We start from the raw sequence: 12,015 nt of genomic DNA on the forward strand, positions 1-12,015 counted from the left end.
ATTCATTTATTTCGCATGCCAAATATTTTCCAAAACATATTTACACAATGTAATTGTATCATAGCCATTTAAGAGTGTTGAAACATTCGCATCATGTCTGTCTATAACAGTTCATAAAGCTACCATTATAAACAATATCGTTTAAAAAGATATAATTATACACAAAGGTGCATAAAATGTAAGGGAAATAACTACGTAAAACTATGACACGTGTTATGTGTTCCTCTTTATATGCTATCGTGACACTATACAAGCTGGAATAGGAAAGTCTTCCATGCACATGTAACGTTTTAAATATTAACTCTCCACGTGTAGTTAAATCAACTATACTTGTGCACTTTAACTATAACATATGTACACTTAATTAGCATTTAAACATTCAAAACGAAATTTAAGCGCAATAGCCATATTGAGCCTCTTCTCCGCGAGTGTTGTAGTAAACCTTATCATTGGTGTTAACTATGGAAATGGACAAACGGGCGATCACATTCAATGACGACAGGATTACTAGTCGCAGCATCTTGGGGTTCTGAAAGCTGTTCGGTGGTCGGACATGTTCGATACAGAGATTCATCCTGATCTAGCGGATTTTCACTATTTGCGCCTTCTGGTCTTCAACCCTTGATAGTTACTTTTCGTCTGCCGAGTTCCATTAGATTTTCGTCTGCAAATAAAAGTACAGTTCTTAAATTGCCTGATCGCGGATTTTAAGTCACACTCATAGTACACTTCGTCAACCAACAACTTTTCTTTTCTAAATATTGCTTCCTGCAACATTTCGGTGTTCTGAAGGCCCCCTAACATGTGAATACAAATTCCGTCTATTAGGCGTCTCGAAGTCATCCGTTGTGTGGTCGTATACATCATGTCGGTGTTCTGATGAAGGGAATGGCCCCTTTACATGGGAATACGACGCCCGTCTGTCATGCGTGTCCGGGTTATCCTCCGTGTGATCGTATATGTCGTTGTCAATACCCTGCACATGGTTGTAGACATTGTCTGACTTGTTCACGTTCTCCGGCCCAATTATTTCATTCAGTCTATTATATTCGTCATCTTCGGTAGCCTCCCCTGGTATGTTTTCAATTCTGTCGTAACCATGGTGCAACGATTTTTGTCTTTTTTCACCAATAGATGTTCTTTCTTCAATATTCGAGTTTTTTCCCGGATCAAGCGGAATATTCCCGGTTGATGATACCTGATTGTGTATTTGGCGTTTGTTTACGCGACATTTTTCCACGGAATCATTTTCTTTTTGATTCTTGACTTTAGCTGATACCGCATAAATGTCGCCTAAACTTTCAGTTTCGTTGTTTGTCGTAACCATCTCTGTTGCACACTTGCTTGCCGCCTCACGTTTCTTTCTTGGGTTTCTTTTCCTATAATGATATACAAACTATCACGACATGAACAACCATTTTAAAAGAAGCTAATTGAATTCATGCTATGGGTATGTTGTAGTTATACAAAGCACTGCGCTGACCGATTTACACGTAACTTCATTGTAATGTCACCGTAAGGCAATGCCAATTGTTTAAAAAATGACGGTAAATATGCATGTCTTTTAAAGCGTAATGCATGCATACAGGTAAATAACACTTGTCTGAATATATAAATAAACTTAACCATACACAACAGTTATACTCTGACTTCTACACAAGCATATAACACTAAATTGTGCAATGAAACATACCGTATAACAACGACAAATACTATAATGGACGCGGTAATCACCACGACAGCGGCGATAATGCCACCAATCAAACCCGCTGAAACACACGTATAAACAAGCATTATAATTCTAGCAAGGTTTATGTTATGCATTAACTGTACAACATTAAAGGTTATGAATGGCCATCATCATTAGCACAAATAGAAGTTTATTAATCTACATATGCCGAAAGAGGTAACTCAATCATCAACACACAAGTAATGACAAGAAGAATCAGATGCAAAACAACACACGCATCTTATAAATATTCTGTGATATTCTATTTAACATGCAATTAAGACGGTACAAATAGGTTCGGATGGTATCGTGCAAGATTCACATGTACTTTGTCTAACAGACTTAAGCTCACATTTCACCATTAAATTGGTATAATGCAACCAGATCCTGCACGTAGTCTCAATTAAATTAAATTACTTAAATGAAGTATAAGATTCATTACCAGAAAACGGCGACACTTCTTCCGATCCAGTACCTGACGTTGTCGTGCTTTCCACAGGCGTTGATGTGGTCGACTTGCTAGGCAATGACACTGAATTAAACAAGTATATATGTTTGCTAATATGGTAGAAATGTCGTATAAATCAATCTTATTATTTAACATGCACTTTTTTTCGTATTATTCATAGAAAGAACAATTATCATAACACAAGCCATAAATTTTAAAAACAAAAATGTTCGTTATGTGTTTTTAGCTCACATGAGCACAATGTGCTCATTGTAAGCTTTTGTGATCGCCTTTTGTCCGTCGACCGTCGTGCGTCGTGCGTTGTGCGGCGTGCGGCGTCAACATTTGCCTTGTTAACACTCTTGATGCCACATGTATTGTCCACTTTTCATTTTTGGTCAGAACAATGGTCTTAATAATATCTTGGATGACTTTGAAAATGGCTACGCTTGCTTGAAAAACATGGCTGCCAAGGGGAGGGGCATTTTTCCTTATATGGCTATATATGGCTATAGTAAAACATTGTTAACACTCTAGAGACCACATTTATTGTCCGATCTTCATGAAACTTGTTCAGAAGATTCATCCCAATAATATCTTGGATGAGTTTGAAAATGGTGTTGGCTGCTTTAAAAACATGGCCACCAGGGGGCGGGGCATTCTTCCTCATATGGCTTTATATGGCTATAGTAAAATCTTGTTAACACTCTAGGGGCCACATTTATTTTCCGATATTCATGAAACTTGGTCAGAAGATTCATCCCAATCATGTCTTGGACGAGTTCAAAAATGATGCCGGTTGGTTGAAAAACATGGCCGCCAGGGGGCGGGGCATTTCCCCTTATATGGCTATATTAAAACCTTGTTAACACTCTAGAGGCCACATTTAATTTCCGATTTTCATGAAACTGGGTCAGAAGATTTGTCCGAATGATATCTTGGATGAGTTTGAAAATGGTTTCAGTTGCTTTAAAAACATGTCCATCAGGGGGCGGGGCATTTTTCCTTATATGGCTTATATGGCTATAGTAAAACCTTGTTAACACTCTAGAGGTCACATTTATTGTCCAATCTTTATGAAATTTGGTCAGAAGATTGGTCTCAATAATATCGTGGATGAGTTTGAAAATGGTTTCGGTTCCTTTAAAAAAGGGCCACCAGGGGGCGGGACGTTTTTCCTTATATGGCTATATATGTCTATAGTGTCTATTGTCCGATCTTCATGAAACTTGGTCAGAAGTGCCAATGATATCTTGGATGAGTTTAAAAATGATGCCGGTTGGTTGAAAAATATGGCCGCCAAGGGGCAGGGCATTTTCCATATATGGCTATAGTAAAACTTTGTTAACACTCTAGAAGCCACATTTATTTTCCGATCTTCATGAAACTTGGTCAGAAGATTTTTCCCAATAATATCTTGGATGATTACGAAAATTGTTACGGTTGCTTCTAAAACTTGGCCACCAGGGGGCGGGGCATTTTTCCTTATATAGCTATAGTAAAATCTTGTTAAAACTCTTAAGGCCACAGTTATTGTCCAATCTTTATGAAATTTGACCAGAACATTGGTCTCAATAATATCTCGAATGAGTTTGAAAATGGCTACATTTGCTTGAAAAACATGGCTGCCAAGGGGCGGGGCATTTTTCCTAATATGGCTATATATGGCCATAGTACAATCTTGTTAACACTCTAGAGGCCACATTTATTGTTCGATCTTCATGAAACTTGGTCAGAAGATTTATCTTTATAATATATTGGGACGAGTTTAAAAATGATGCCGGTTGGTTGAAAAACATGGCCGCCAGGTGGCGGGGCATTTTTCCTTATATGGCTATAGTAAAACCTTGTTAACACTCTAGAGGCCACATTTATTTTCCGATCTTCATGAAACTTGGTCAGAAGATTTGTCCTAATGATATCTTGGATGAGTTCGAAAATGGTTTCGTTTGCCTTAAAAAACATGGCCACCAGGGGGCGGGGCATTTTTTCATTATATGGCTATATATTGCTTTAGTAAAACCTTATTAACATTCTAGAGGCCACACTTATTGTCCGATCATCCTAAAACGTTGTCAGACGATTTGTCCCAATGATATCTTGTATGAGTTCGAAAATGGTTCCGTATGGTGGAAAAATATGGCCGCCAAGGGGGCGTGGCATTTTTCCTTATTTAGCTATATTAAAACCTTGTTAACACTCTAGAAGCCATATTTATTGTCCGATCATCAAGAACCTTGGTCAGATGATTTGTCCCAATGATGTCTTGGACAAGTACGAAAATGGTTCCAGTTGCTTGAAAAACATGGCCACCAGGGGGCGGGGCAGTTTTCCTTATATGGACTTATGAATCTTCATGAAACTTTGTCAGAATATTTGTTTAAATGATATTTTGGATGTGTATGAAAATGGTTCTGGTCTGTTGAAAGACATGGCTGCCAGGGTATTCACTAGTCATGAAAGTTGGTAATCGTTTTTTGTTCAAATGACATCTTGGGCTGCACAACACAGGTCAGTTCTTTGAGTCTCAGGTGAACGACTTTGGGCCTTTCAGGCCCTCTTGTATTGTTCTGCCATTGCTTTTATATTACACAAGAGGCACTATTGACATACAACTGCGATGTTTAATTCAAATCAAATGGATTATTGTAGCAAATACTGTTTTCCTTTATTAGTTATTTTTGAAAAATAAACAGTCATATCCACTAGACCTACCCTGATAAACCTTCCGATTTTGAAAACTGAATATTTTATGAGTTAGCAAATAAATGGGGATATTTGAAAATGTATTTGGTTTTACCATAATCCCATTTAGCTTGAAATCCCGTTCCTTGTTCGGACCTATCCGAAGAATACACAATTGTCACTACTTTTTGGGTTGAATTAAATGTCATCTGTCCGGACCCGCACACTGTTATATTTGGTGGCCCCATTGCTAATGGTGCGTCGTAAATCTATTTCAAAAGTTAAAAAAAGATTGAATACTATATTTAGTAAATCAGCGATATTGTCGGGGTATTAACACTTAATATAAACCATTACTAAAGTTTATCGTAACACATTATCTCATAGTACTTGCGTGTCGTCATTTACATGTTTAAGCAAATCAACAAAATGTCTTAAACAATAAAACTAGTGAAACATGTTTTGATTAACGTGCGGTTACTTATTATCTTGTGGAAATATAAAGCACAACAATAAAATACAAAATATTTAACAGAATTAAGTTGCAATACATAACCTTCAAACTGTCACAATCACAGTTTAGACATTTTTCTATGTCAAACGAAATGTTAATTTGAATGAACATGTTGTCAAATCCCTCTATTTTCCATTCGCAGTTCATGTCATTACTTCCGCTTTCTATAGTAAAGTTGAGAATTCTTTCGGTTCGTGTAAAAGTGTTTCCACAGTTAACTGGAACTAAGTCAAAAGTAAATAAATGATGGACTTGGCCATGCACAGGTCGTAGTCAAAACTTAAATGAAAAGAACAATTATATGTTAACTGAGTTATTTAAATTGCTTTTTATAAATACGATTAGTTCATATACCATTTGTATTTACTCTTGAACATAATCACTGTGTGTTATGTAGCACAATGTTGATCACTGCACATAGTAACGAACATTATTAAGAAACCAACATAGCTATCTGTAAAATGACTTTTGAATGACCAAAACGTTTTCTGGTAAAAAAATCAGGCCAAAGATTTCCAAAATTAATTTCGTTTAATCATGCCACTACCATTTCATGAACTCAATTACCATCCGCCTCATAACGATGTTATATTGTTTTTTTTTAAAACTGGATTATGTAAAAAAAAAAAGTTTATTACTAAAATCAGATAAAACGGAACATAAACTGACCTTTTTGACAGACGAATGGCAGCTCGAGATTACATGCGTCAGTCTTCTCCTCTAGCATTTGTTTGCCTAATTGTAGCTTGAAACATTCGAAGGGTGCGACCAACGGTCCTTATTAATTTGATATAAAGTATATAATAGTGTTTGTGGGACAAAACTTTCTTATGAGTGCAAATAAGGCTTACATTTTACACTGTTTTTTTATTATAAGAAAAACCATTATTTGTAACTTCCATATGATTGACGGAAATGAACTTTACTTGTATGTATATAAGCAAACATATAAACAATAAACAAGTTGTCAGTTTTGTTTAAGATTATGCTTAAGTATGCAAAAATCATACTCAAAGTCGATGTGTTCCTCGACATGCCAGTCCAATAAAAGCGCTCTTCATCATAAATATATTGGTAATTAGTCGAGAACGGAAACCATAATGATGATTGCTCAACCTCGTTTCGAACGTGAGTATAGCTGCCCGTAGTTTCGCTAAAATGTGGCACGTACGTTTTATCTAATAAGAAGAAAGTGATGAAAATTCAACAAATATGAAGTCTGGAAATTGTTTCCACATAGAGCCTGGTAATATTATCCGTATATGAAAATATGACACAATTAATTTGTTTAACATGATATGTATGCTTTTGTATTAAACATCTATAATTTTACTTACCTAAATACGTGGCTATCCCACTCAAGTTGGTGCTGCAAGGCATTTGTTTTCCAATAAACCGATATGGTCCGAACCTTGTTCCATGCTTGATGATAGCAACACATTCAGACGAATCATTTTGTTTTGAAGAAGTATCTGAAATACAAAAAATGTATAATATGTTAACATGTAAAATAAAGTCATATTTGTAAACTTGATGTTATGTTTGGCACATTCAAAGGCTTAGGCACGTTACATTTAAAAACTGCTTCATAGACCTGGAGGGAAATGTATGTCATATTGATGAACATTCGGTTGATTTCGTGTCTCAAATTTAAATGCAATGTTTCATCGATTTGAAAGCTACAACCTACATTATTGATCTTTATAACATAAAGGTTGAATGCGGTACAACGATGTTCATTGGTTAACTAATGTAGCATGCGAGATAAAGGAACGAATGCTTCCATTATATTTTAATTATCCTCTCGGCAATACCTAGGAACATCTGCAACGTTTGGTATTGTGGTTTTATCAGAATCAGTACAAAAGAACAATGAAGCAAAAAACGATTATGCGCCGTAAACTGTGTCATTTAGAAAAAAACGAAACATACATCCAATAACAGTTTCATATGAATGAATGATCGTTTAAAGAAAACAGTAAGCTCATATTATCATTTGCTGCCCTTATAAAACTTCTTAAAAACGAAAATAATAACAGCAATATCACGCCTCAAAAGTTTCAGCAAACGAGGGGCATTTAGTAAATACCTTTCATAGTTTGAACTGCCAACGTCAATATGTTGTTTAAATAATTACAATATAAATGGGGTACTGCAGAGACTCATCACAAACAGATGAACAAAAGTTGCATTTTCTATTATTTAGAAAGTTTAAAAAAGTTAAAATGCACTGTTAAAACCAGTTTGAACTAACAAAAAAGGGATAAATTAAACGAGCAGTAAGTTGTGTCCTGAGAGTTTTGAAATAACATCGTATTGTGTTTTCTAAGCTGTAATAGTAATAATTGAGTAACATTTCGGTTAATTTAATCGGTGTATTAACTGTATTAAAAGGTACAATTTATTTATAAATAAACGCTCTGAACGGTTAGCAAAGATATTATCCGACAGTTTAAACACCAATGAAATGCAGAAAAATGGCATGTTATTCCTAAATATATTTTAATGTGAAGTCTTTCCAAATAATGACGTTTGAATAAAAAAAGTGCCACAAATGCGAAACCAGTTTTTGAAAACGAATTCATGAGCTAGGATTGTCGCATAGTATGATACTTATACTATTATGTATATGATAATATTCGGTTTGGTGTATATTACATATACTATTAGATAAAGGACATATAAGGTGAGTGTTTATCTATCGGTAAGGCCTAAAAGTGAATGTTATCAATCAAGAACACATATTTAGGTCTTACTTATATATTATATTACACACTTGAAAACAATAGTAGCAGATTGAACGTGTGGTGATAACAGAACGTTGAACTCAAAGAAACGTTATAACATACCAACGCATTCATAAACGTCACATCGATTCCAAAGAGAACTTGAAGTTGAATAAAAGCATCCTGGTCCATCAAGATGTCCCTCTGGGTCTCTGCAATAATTGGCGGCATCGTCTGCCGAACCATCCGGAAAATCGCTTTTCTGATAGATTGATTTATTCCAATGCAAACATGAAACTCCGAAAATGTTCTTTGTCAGCGTTCCATTCCAAGATTTGGATGATTTGTAGCAAAAGTCTGCAGTAAGGAAAAGTGTTTTTCTAATAACGAGGCTTCCATTTCGTTTCACCATGTGAATATGTTTTTACGAGTTTCTGAATAACTGATTTATATAATATATGTTCTTAATAAAATTATTGGATCAGCTGCAACATTTGCATTCAATTTGGTAAGTCAATGACGGTACTTTTTTTTTAAAAGGTCTAATTTGACACACACTTACTGTTCTTAAACAAGGTATACGCATTTGCTCCTCCACATATTTCTTCTATGTTTCCTTCGCAAGGGAATGAACAGGAATCGTAGGATGGACCAAAGTCATTAAAACACGAGCAATTGCTTTTCTTAAAAAAACGTATTTAAATTGCTATTTTTTTTAAGGGATTACAGAACATTAAACGTCTGCGGAACATCCAAACATTAACATATGCATAATATACTTTCCTATACTAAATGTTAACAAATTGACATAATGAAAATACATTTACTCATTTTAGTACATGTTATAGTATACATTGGAGTCACGTTCCAGTTCCAATTGATTTGGTATTTTCCTTATGATACTTTTAATGTCATAAGTATAAGTAATTTGTACAGAGATAGTTTGCCTTCATATGCCACAATTGGGATATGAGATTTATGCGCAAAGATATCTTTCCTTCATTCGATAACCACTGGATAGTTTACAATTTTCCTATATTCTTTTTGACTGATATGTGTTGGTATATATATAATTTTATCTAGTTTTCATTGAAATTTGAATTGCTTATTAAGTAAACAAAACTACATTTTACACATTAGCAGTCACCTTTAAAGGATTGTTAGAACACAACATTGTTTTACTTTTACCACAATTAACAATGTTCCTTGGATAAATGGATAATGTTTTCTTTGTGATGTGACATGGTCTGATGTAACGTGCTATGAACAAGAGAGCATCGCATATAACGAAAGGTTAGTTATTTAAAAATACATACAATGCCATAAATCTTCATAAACAAAAATATAGAACATGAGAATTGAATATGTGTACATAAGATGCTATTTAAGTTCGCCGTGGCGTAATGGATAAGGTGTCCGCCTAGCGATCGGGAGGTCACCAGTTCGATCCCCATTCGGGGAGCGTTCTCGTCATCTTCCCCAAAGACACCAAGTACTGGTTATAGGCCCAGGAAACGGACTCCATTGCGTTTCTATAAGCCAGAGGCTTTAAACGCAATCGAGCAAAACTGTTTGCACATAAGATTATATCTTAAACGTTGAATTAAACGTTTTGATTTATATTGCATCGTCAGCAAAACGAAGACAGTTGCTTTGGTAGATTCTTTCAATGGGATTCGACGTGCAAAAATAAGATACAAAACTAACAACTTTATGGTTATCGCATATGTGATTTGAATTCTACGTAATAAGGAATTTCGTGAGTATGTTTACTCATGTTTAGAATTTTAAGCAGGAAAAAAATAATACTCAGACGATGACATTTAAAAAAAGAGGGTGGTCGACATCATTTCCCCGTAAAATTAAGATACAAAGCAAACAAAAGTATGGTTATCTCATATATGATTTGCATTCTACGTAATAAGGGGTTTTATGAGTATGTTGAAACATATTTCAAAACATAAAATACTTTGTCAATGAAACTTAATAAAAGTTGGTGGTCGATAGCATTGGTCCGTCTGAATCGACTAGCCCATATAAAGCTTCGTTGTAAACTGTCAAACAAATCAAAGAAACTGATCCTATCCTGATGTTTACGATTTTACAAATGCTTGACTTATACAAGTGTTGCGTGCGTTTTCCAACCATTATTTATATAATAGTCATTTGATGCGTTTCTTTCTGTGTTTCAAATGTCAAAAACATATGACTCATTTCCTTTCGAAAGCATAATCTACCATTATGTTCTTGTGTAGCTTTTCGTTTCGAATCAAATGATTATTTTTATATAAACATTTTCTAAATATGACATATATATATTGTATGCATGGCTAACCTGTAGTCCGAAGTAATTGAATCCTGCACATAAGTTTTGGCAAAACGTCTGCTGATTGTTCTTTACGGTGAAAGTTCTCTTTGGCTCAAGTTTGTTTTTACGTATACAACCTTTGAAAAGATAATTTATGACAATCATACATATTTTTTGCAAATTATATGTTAACCGTTGCTGACAAGCTTTTAAAGAATATTAGTATATATGAAATGTATAATAATCCATTACGAACATACTTTATTTAATTGTATTGTTGACATTTCAGATTTCAAAAAATACCGACGATATAAACGAAACAGTTGGCTTTACCTTTGAGGAAAACCCACGGCGTAAAGTATTTTCGTACCCACATCTCTGAAATGTTGTGAGCCCCCATCCACGTTATAATGGTCTCTCTATATGTGTCTAGATAATCTGAATCTGGTTCCATAAGTTTGCCACCGTTCCGTTCACATTCTGCAATTGCTGACCCCCATGCAACCGGGCTGGCCATTAGCACCGGTTCCGTAAATACTATATTTGTATAAAACGAACTTTATTCATGTTTCAATATTTAAAGATTCTAGACTATTTAAGACCAACATGCCTTTTAATATGACGTTTATTATATGACTTATCTAAATGATGTAAGTTATTATTTTAAGTAAGCTATGTTTACAGTTTATAGATATTCAACCGATTAAACGCTGAAAGGTACTTCTAACGTAACACTTTTGTAACTCTGATTTCTCACAAATAGCTCAATATATCAAATGGAAATTTCGCGTTTTGTTGTTGAAATCATTCTATAGAATTGCATTAACTGATTCATCCACAACAATATGACACTTCTTGACCACGTGCGAGGATGGTTTCCTAATGCTACAAGTGTCAATAGAAGTATGCAAACAATATTAATTTTCGTTTATATTTGGTGAGCAATATTACGAATAAGACCTGGTTGATCTGAAAAGCAGGCATGTGGATGAATACAAGCTTGAACTGCAAGGATACCGTGTACTGTGAAGGGGCAACTAAATAAGGAAGTTTAGTACAATCCTTTCAAACAGACAACTGTCTAGAACATCGAATGAGATAAATTCATTTAAAAGTTTAAATACCTTTCCAATCGAGATGAAAAACACTTAAAGACGTATGCTTTATTGTAACGAATACTATGGTAGCATTTTGGCTTTGCGTTATCACTCCGTCTGGTATATTTGCCCCACAATATTTTGATGTTGTGACGTTTCCAGGTCGAATCTGTAAATATTAGAAAAAAATAAAATATTACAAATATTCCAAGACACTCCAAAATATATTCTAGCCCTAATGAACCACTTAAGTTATATCAAAGCAATCTAAGAACAAACATAAACGACGAACAAATTTAAAAAATCTGTACTGAACAGACATTTGTCTGGCTAGTCAACAAACATGCTCAATGTTGTTGTTGTTTATCATTAATCCTACTTTTGTAATTGGAGCGTATTCACATTAGTACATAACTAGTATTTGACTATTAATTTAATAGTACTTAACTATTAATTATTTAACAACTTCTGGTTCAACACCTAAATTTTCCATTCTTTGTAGACAATA

The 12,015-nt window shown here is 34.6% G+C and overlaps 1 protein-coding gene and 1 long non-coding RNA gene across 2 annotated transcripts in view; one reads left to right on the forward strand and one right to left on the reverse strand.

Moving 5' to 3' along the window:
- LOC127832678 (protein CFAP20DC-like) overlaps positions 1 to 12,015 on the forward strand; it is a 223,417-nt gene that overhangs the window by 104,083 nt on the left and 107,319 nt on the right. The window lies entirely within an intron of this gene.
- LOC127832708 (uncharacterized) lies at positions 4,990 to 6,547 on the reverse strand. Its single transcript, XR_008027073.1, has 4 exons — positions 6,387 to 6,547; positions 6,046 to 6,153; positions 5,419 to 5,600; positions 4,990 to 5,131 (listed from the first exon to the last, which is right to left on the reverse strand). It is a non-coding gene; the product is annotated as an uncharacterized LOC127832708 (long non-coding RNA).

The sequence above is a fragment of the Dreissena polymorpha genome, chromosome 5, assembly GCF_020536995.1.
Source record: "Dreissena polymorpha isolate Duluth1 chromosome 5, UMN_Dpol_1.0, whole genome shotgun sequence".
Taxonomy (NCBI): Eukaryota; Metazoa; Mollusca; class Bivalvia; order Myida; family Dreissenidae; genus Dreissena; species Dreissena polymorpha.